This window comes from Pteropus vampyrus, unplaced genomic scaffold, assembly GCF_000151845.1.
Source record: "Pteropus vampyrus isolate Shadow unplaced genomic scaffold, Pvam_2.0 Scaffold93, whole genome shotgun sequence".
NCBI classification, from domain to species: Eukaryota; Metazoa; Chordata; class Mammalia; order Chiroptera; family Pteropodidae; genus Pteropus; species Pteropus vampyrus.
Window position 1 is genome coordinate 3,717,380 of NW_011888874.1, and position 8,954 is coordinate 3,726,333.

An 8,954-nucleotide genomic window follows, 5' to 3' on the forward strand; every position below is an offset into this window, starting at 1 on the left:
TGCCTCAACCTGTGGGTGCTGTGACCATCCAGAAGACGTATGAATCATAGTATTTAAATAACAACAGATAAGTTTACAATCTGGCTGGAAGGAGAAGTTACAGAGAAGTCAGCCAAATAGTAAATGGCACAGGTGAGACTCCAGCCTTCAGTGTCATCATACGAATTACAGGTACAAATTCATCTTCTGAATTTAAGTCATCCTGTATATAAATCACTATAATGCACACATGTGATGTTGCATACGCCCTCAGCTTTCTAGAGGAACTTGGCGGTCATTGGGTCACCATGACAAGCATTGGTAACCCTCCAAACACTGCTCTCTCCTTTCCCAAATCCAACTTGTGGCTCACCCTTATCCTTCAGACTGGTGTGAGTGAAACCTCTCCATTCATGCTGACATTGGCTTCCATGTTAATTAACTCGGGAATGAAAAGGAATTTGTTTCCACAGACGATTCAAGCCCTTTATAGGAAAGGTTGTAGATAATGGCATAATTTTGCTGATGACAGTAGTTCTTTTTTCAGATATGAGCACTTAGTTGTCTCACAATAAGTGAATTAAGATTTGAAACCTCTTTTCTGAAGGAAATCAAATAGCTTCAGTGTCCAGTCAGTATCAAGCCTTGTTTCCAGCAGCCTCTTTCCCAATGCCTCATCACCAACCTGTAGGAACATGAGCAGAAGGCCCTTCTCAGGACTTCTTTTCATCTCTTTTGTTCAGACTCCACTGGCTCCCTGTAGAGCTTATAAACATTTCTAAAATATGCATCCAAATCTGATATTATAAGACCTTCTATTTCGGTTCACAAAATATTCAATGAGTATTTTTCTCTTGGCAAGGAAAATAGCAAATGATACAAATCTAAAATGCTACACAGTAGATCGCTGGTCTCTCCATGATCTTTTGACCTTATAGGAGGATCAGGGACCATAACAGGTATTTTCAGGAGGGATGATAGCATTTCCTGGGTAGAATTTTCTCTCTCTTCAATCCTGCTCCTACATACAGTCATTCAGAGAAGCGTAAGGGAGCTGTGAGGATTTAAATCCTTAAGATACTAAACAGTTTATAATAAATTACACCCCATTAAGCTATAACACTCTCTATATCAGTGTGAAATTCAGATTCTTTTAGGCTAAAATTTAAAGCAAGGCAACAAGGTATACCTGAGAGCTCCCACCTCCTGAACCTAGACAGAGACCAGCTTTCTGATCCATGTTTATCTCATTGTAATTGGGGCTGTTAACCCTAATTTCAAACTTTCTGATACATGTTTATCTCATTGTAAATTGGGGCTGTTAACTCTAATCCAGCAGAGTCGTGAAATTCAATGATGTGACATAAAAATGTCCAACACAACACCTAATATTAAATGGAAGTTTCAATTAGAAATAAAAATAACTGATATGTACTAAGTAGACATCATCTTAAAAGCATTTCACGCATCATCACAGTTAACCAAATAAGAACCTCATGAGGTAGATACACCTGTGACCTATTTTGCCAGATAAATTCCAGGATGTCTTGTTAAATTTGAATTTAACATGCCATGTGATATCTGGGACATCCTTACACTAAAATATTGATTCTTTATCTGAATTCAAATTAAACAAAGTGTTTTGTATTTTTGTTTGCTAAGTCTTACAATCCTCTATTATTCTCATTAAATGACTAGATACCAATTACTGAAGATACTTGCCCAGAGCTAGCAAGTCATTGAAGAGATTCGACTGCATCAGGGTGTCTACAGAGCCAGGATGCCGACACCTTACACTATACCACTGCCATACCCATTACTGAACTTCGCGGCAGGGTGCCTGCCTTACTCCGCACTCTTACTTAGAATGCCAGAAGAATGAGTCTCTATTCTTCCCAGTCTGGAATTCCTGATTTATAGGATTCCAATAAGAATCTAGGCAATGATGCCAATGAGAACAGCAGAGATCACGTGAGTAAGCTTCTATAACATTCTTTACTTACACTGATTTGACCAATGGGAAAAAGCAGGAGACTATCCGTATAAGGAAACTCTTTATCCTTGGCCTGATACTCCAATTTCCTGTCACACGCTCCAACTTCATGAGAACTATCAAATACACCCAATACCACCACCAGCTAAGTCACTAAGTAACAGTGCTAGGACCCAAACAAGTCTGTGTACTTATCAGTATTGATCTGGGATAGTCTTCTTCCATTTTAAGAAACACAGCCAGAGCCAAAAACAGTAACTCTTTTTAAAATTTACAATAGTGGGTTGCATACTAATCTTCGCCCAGCGTTAATACTATATAATAGACGTATCTGGAAATCTATCTCAGTAGCTATTGGGTCGACTGACAGTTACAATGAGTCTTATTTGGGTTCAGTCGTTCTGTTATACCTCAAACGAGCAATTTTTGAGAAGGAAGAGAATTAAGGAATAATATTTTACTAAATGCGATACTTACTGCAATTGGTGAGGCTGCAGAAAAATGCTCTGTGACCCTTCTTCGCCCTTTTGTCATTTAACCTTGCTCGGTAACCCAGCCTGTGGGAGCAGCGCCTCTTCCGTGGCTGCGGCAGACTCGTGTAGGTGGAGGCATCTTCCTGGACAGAGAAGGTGAGTGATCAATGCTGTTGTTTTGACCTTGAAGGAAGTATGAAACCACTAGTGCAAGGATACAACACAAAACTTTCACCTACAGGACAACTGCTGATTCTGCCAATTGTGAATGGCTACGAATCGACAGAAAGGGAATGGAGATCCAGAAAATGCCAAGAAAGCTTCAAACCCCATTCTGTGGCCTGTTCAGTCACAAAGGCAAAATAACCATTGGTTTCCAGCTTCCTATATTATGTTTATTTGTTTGTTTTTTGCTAAAGGCAAAACCACAAGCTAAAGCCAACATAGATATTTTTGTTTCTCTTTTCTTATCATAGTGTAAATGATAATAACTTTGTCTAAAGAATTGGCTTATATTGAGACAGTCCTTTAATTTCATAAAGAATGTCATAAGCACTGAGTGTATATAATAACTATATGTGAATACTACATGTATATTTACATAATATACCATTTTGCATATTGTATTATATATAATTATATTATGTCATATTGAATATCCAATCTTATAATTTCACAAGTTTGTAAAACAGACAGTATTTAAAAATTACAAGTAAACAGTCATATTGAATATAAGACATAATATTTTATATTATGTACATAATACAATATTTTATACTCGTGAATTGTGCATATATATGCATATATATAGATGATAGATTAGATAGATAGATGATAGAGAGATACATACATACATACATACATACATACATACATACATACATAGATTAAATAGACAGACAGACAGACATAAAAATATAATGCACCTGAGCATGCAACCAATCCGCTTTCGGTGGTATTGATGATTAACAGACAATGAGTTTCAACAAAGGTTTTGAAAGGATAATACTGAGCTCAATGCTGTCTCAAACAGAATACACTTTGGTCTTCAATTTTCCACCTATGACTAAAATTTCTAATATCACAGAGGTTATTTCGTTCATCTTTACAACGTAAAATGGAGTAAAACTTTTAACAAATCCTTTGGAGAAGTTCTATCACTAGGATTTTAAGGGAGGAGGAGCAATCTGTAGATAAAATGATACTTATTTTTATCTATTCAATAAAGCAGATTTTTTTTAGTGCAACGGTCATTGTATGAGTAGTTTTCACAACAAACTTGATCCATTGTATCCATATCATCATAGAGAATATGGCTTAAATCTCATAGTATGGCCCAACCTTTAGTTATGCTCTATTATATCTCATATTTTTTCTCAATTATTCCCACCATTTAGAGTCTGTAATATTAATGGCATGCTTGATATTAAGGAGAGACTTGATATTAACTATAAATTGGTTTAAAATTCAAGAAACTTTGTCTCCTTCATTTGCTGACATTTGCATAATGGCTTTCTTTTGTTCCTTTTATCCCCAGATAATTGAGTTAGAGTCTCTCTGTTAAACAAACAACCTTTCAGAAAGACTCTTGGACCTAATTATAACCCTTGGTAAAATAAGATTACATGTAACAAAGAAAGGAATGTCTCTTTCCCCTTATCTGGAACTTACATTTTAGAATTTAAGATTTTGAACCTCAGCATGGGGAATGGGAAAAAAAAAAAAAACTGTATTGCAGCCAATTTGAGAAATATATGGACAAGAGACAAATGTGACGATTATCAAGTTGTGTATGCTAATAAAGTGAACTCAGTTCCCCCTCTCTCCAGTGAATGTGGATGAAAGAGTGCTGGGTGGGGTGTGGGCACATCTCATTGGTGAAACTTGTTCTGTCTTTTCAACATTCAAGTGAATCAAGAGGCCCCAGAGTGTAAGAAAGCACAGCTACCTAAAAATATGCTGTCTCTGAGCCATCAATGATATTAATACTATTTTTAATATTTAATCAAATAATAATAACTTCATTCTTAAAATTCTAAAAAGTGTTTATGTATTTTGAAATAAATCTGTATCATCATTTCATGGTTCACATTTATCAGTTCATTTTCCCCTCATTTTTAGATAACATTTGTCTTTGTCATGTTGATTTTTCTTATTTAAAAAAAAGAACAATACTTTTCATCTTTAGCATTTATATTCTTTATGCACTTTTGATTATTTTCTGTTTAAACTTCAAATAATGCTAATTATTTGTTTTACTCATTTCTATATTAACTTATTATTCTTATATAAGCTTCTCAAAGTACCTTTTACAAAACATTGTAAGGTCTCTTTTGCTATTCTACTTCTAAGTAATCAAATTGCTGTTTTAATTTTATTTTCATTTGTTTTACTGCTTCCAGCATTTTTTTTTCAGGACTACAAGTCTAGTTGATTTTCACAATTCATCATTTCCTCCAGGCTCCTTCACCAGAGGGATCTATGTCCCATATTCCATCGAACTGTTTCATGTATTTTTATGTTAATTTTATGTGTATACTACACTAATTCATTAATCTCTAGTAACATTATGTTAGTCCTTCTCTTTTTATATTAACAAAGATATTTAAACCGCCAATTGCTAAGCAACCTCCTAATTATTATTTCATCATCAGCATTCAGTCAGCTCCAATTCAGCTTAATATATTAATTCATTCTACCTGTGAATGAAGAGTATATAAATATACTTCCTAATAAAAAAAAATACCACTACAAAATATAAAACCGATATCAGATTTGGGTTTTAAAACACTGGGGGAGAAAAAGAGAAAACTATGAGGTGAAAAAAAGGAATGCCACATAGATAGAGTCTTGTAAAATATGCTATTTTATAGCAAAATGTAATTTTCTTGCATGCTTTTAAAATTCATATGTTCCAACAAGACTTAAAAAGGCAAGTCCTAACCTAAAGATAATAGCCATTTTGTTCAAGACATGAAGTCTCTCTCCTCATGAGCACTCAGGGCCACACTTTTGTGGGCTTGCCAACGAAAGATGAGCCACTTTTCACAGAATTCAAGGAATCATCATTCAGACGAAGTCGCTCTATCTAGTACTGCCACTTATCACAATGATTGTTCCATACAACAAGTTAATGTGCTATATTACTTAAGGTTTTATCTCATGCTCAGTAATAGTTTTCTCCGTTTAATTACAAAACAAAGACTATAACTTTCACTGTAAAGCACTGTCTGAGACCAATGAATTTCCTACCAGTCACAGAGGGAAGCGTCCCTAATCTATCTCACCTCCAGACCAGGTTGAGTGCCTTTCTTATAACTTCTCATGACACAGCGTCCTTCTCTTTCAGAGCACTTAGCACAAGAGTAATTATTTTAAAGACGGGGGTAGTTATTAGCTGAAGTCTGCTTTCTCTCCAGCTTTGCTCTGATCCCCACGTGAGCAGACCTAGCCCTGTCCTGCTTAATGCGTGCCAGTGACAATAGCTCAATGAACACTTGTTGCTAAATGAACTCCGGTGTTAGATACCCAAAACTATCGCTACAGAACTTTTACTACAGAACACTTTCGAGCCACTGAAGAATGACACTTTTGTGAATTAAACCGTAAGTTCAAAACCCTTCCCACTTAACAGTAAACACACAGATTCAAAAACCGCAGCCAAAAATCAACACCTATCATATTTCTCTTGTAAGGAAAGTTGTTTGGGAGGCTTTGAGTAAACGCTTTTAAATAGATGGAGCAAATGAGCAAATTAAAAAGATGACAAATTTTATCTTAGGCGTGTTTTAATTAATCACAGTGACAAACAGTGTACGATTAAAGTACACAGGTAGCGTTATACCTTGAAACAATCGTTTTTGAATGGTGATCCCATTAGGAATACGAATCAAGTTTTACAGCTGGTCACTCTCCAGAACTGTTCAGAGAGAGATTCATTAGTTCTTTTGTATGGTTTGCAGTCGGCTAAGCACTATTCTTGACACTTTTCTCTTCCTTTTATTTTCTGTGTGTGTGAAATCTCAATATAGATGCTTATGTAGTTCACTCTACAAAGCACAGCTGCCAGATTATTGCTTACTCTTACATTAAAGAAAGAAACACAATTGGGAGGCCTGGATACAGTGAATAACTGATGAGAGCTGAGATGGATACGCCTTTTCCCAGTTCCACGGTTCCAAAGGAAGCAGCAAAAAGGAGGTCATTTGCATATGCTGTGGGAGTGGGGCACGGTCTTAATACTTTGTGTATTTTAAACCAAATCTGCGTTTTGCTATTATTATCTACGTTCATCAAACTGTAAGTTCACAATTTCTTGTTAGTATTACTCTAGTCTCTATCCTATTTAATAAAAAAAATTAGAAAGTAGATATCATGGACATTATTTAATATCAAATATTGATATATAATTTTATTACTGAGCCAGCTCCTCCACTTACGAAATAGAACTGGGTTTCGTACTTATTTTGTAAGAAGAAAGAAATGAGAAGGAAGGGAGGGAGGAAAGGAAGGAAGGAAGAAGGAAAGAAGGGGGAGGAGTGTTGGGGGAGAGAGAGAAATTGGGTGAGAAAGGGAGAGAGGAAGGAAGAGGAGGAAAGAAGAAAGAGAGAGGAAGGATTTTAACTTCTTTTAACATGCTAATTTAAATCTAAAGCTAGCCCTCTGCTGCAGCCTGCTGACAGACTGGAAAACTACAAAGGAGAAAACAGTACTGACGATAACAAATTTATTATAAATGCTTCATTTTAAATAGAGTAGTCTTCATAATTTTATTATGACAATCCAATGGAATATGTCTGAAATAAAGCATCTATGTTGTTTCTCAATTAGAAAATACATGGGCTCTTCACAATAGATTGTATAAATATTGTAATATGCTTCCTAATACAGGATGTAGATTGATATTCCAAATTAGAGAGTAATAACATGATTCCTAGCCAATCTCCGGTTAGATAAAGAGTCACTTTAAAAAAGCTCATTTTTCAACCAAATATAACTATGATGGGGGCAGAGCACAATGAAAGTCACTGTAGAAGAGGAGACTGCACTCAGCATCCTTTTGAAGATCTGTATTTGACCAGAAGCTCTGAGACTACATCCGAATATTTAAAATATGGAAAAGTTTTGTAAACAGGACAAAACATCTATTGCAAAATGGCCAGAAATTTGCTTTGTGGAACTCCAGGCGGAAGCAGATGTGAAGCTTTGGGCTAAACTTTTTCTCCCTTTGGCAAGGCTCACTGGTGAATTCTTTCAGTCAAAACTTGAAAACTCACTCTCTCACTGGACACTGAGCATGAGATGCTAAGTATATGTTTAATAATCCAAAAGGCTTTTTATTTGGGGGAGAAAATTTGTCAGGGATACACACACATTTATTATATAAGACTTTATGTTTTCTCTAGTAGGCTGAAGGATAAGACTTTACAGTTTCTGGAACAGAGGGAAATAAGTATTGAAGAAGAGAGGCTGATCTTGGTTGGAAAGGTCCCCACAGAAGTGGTGGTGCTCAGAACTCCAGTTAGGAAAAGCACGACAGGTGTCTGGTCTACAGGTGTTCGGTCTATAGGCGTCTGGTCTATAGCTGTGGGAGCAGTGACTTGACACCGACAGGTTTTCTTTTCTGTGTGATCTCTTATGATTTCTCTAATTTTCACTTTAGCTTTCATCAATACAACTTAACCTAAAGATAATAGCCATTTTGTTCAAGACATGAAGTCTCTCTCCTCATGAGCACTCAGGGCCACACTTTTGTGGGCTTGCCAACGAAAGATGAGCCACTTTTCACAGAATTCAAGGAATCATCATTCAGACGAAGTCGCTCTTTCTAGTACTGCCACTTATCACAATGATTGTTCCATACAACAAGTTAATGTGCTATATTACTTAAGGTTTTATCTCATGCTCAGTAATAGTTTCCTCCGTTTAATTACAAAACAAAGACTATAACTTTCACTGTAAAGCACTGTCTGAGACCAATGAATTTCCTACCAGTCACAGAGGGAAGCGTCCCTAATCTATCTCACCTCCAGACCAGGTTGAGTGCCTTTCTTATAACTTCTCATGACACAGCGTCCTTCTCTTTCAGAGCACTTAGCACAAGAGTAATTATTTTAAAGACGGGGGTAGTTATTAGCTGAAGTCTGCTTTCTCTCCAGCTTTGCTCTGATCCCCACGTGAGCAGACCTAGCCCTGTCCTGCTTAATGCGTGCCAGTGACAATAGCTCAATGAACACTTGTTGCTAAATGAACTCCGGTGTTAGATACCCAAAACTATCGCTACAGAACTTTTACTACAGAACACTTTCGAGCCACTGAAGAATGACACTTTTGTGAATTAAACCGTAAGTTCAAAACCCTTCCCACTTAACAGTAAACACACAGATTCAAAAACCGCAGCCAAAAATCAACACCTATCATATTTCTCTTGTAAGGAAAGTTGTTTGGGAGGCTTTGAGTAAACGCTTTTAAATAGATGGAGCAAATGAGCAAATTAAAAAGATGACAAA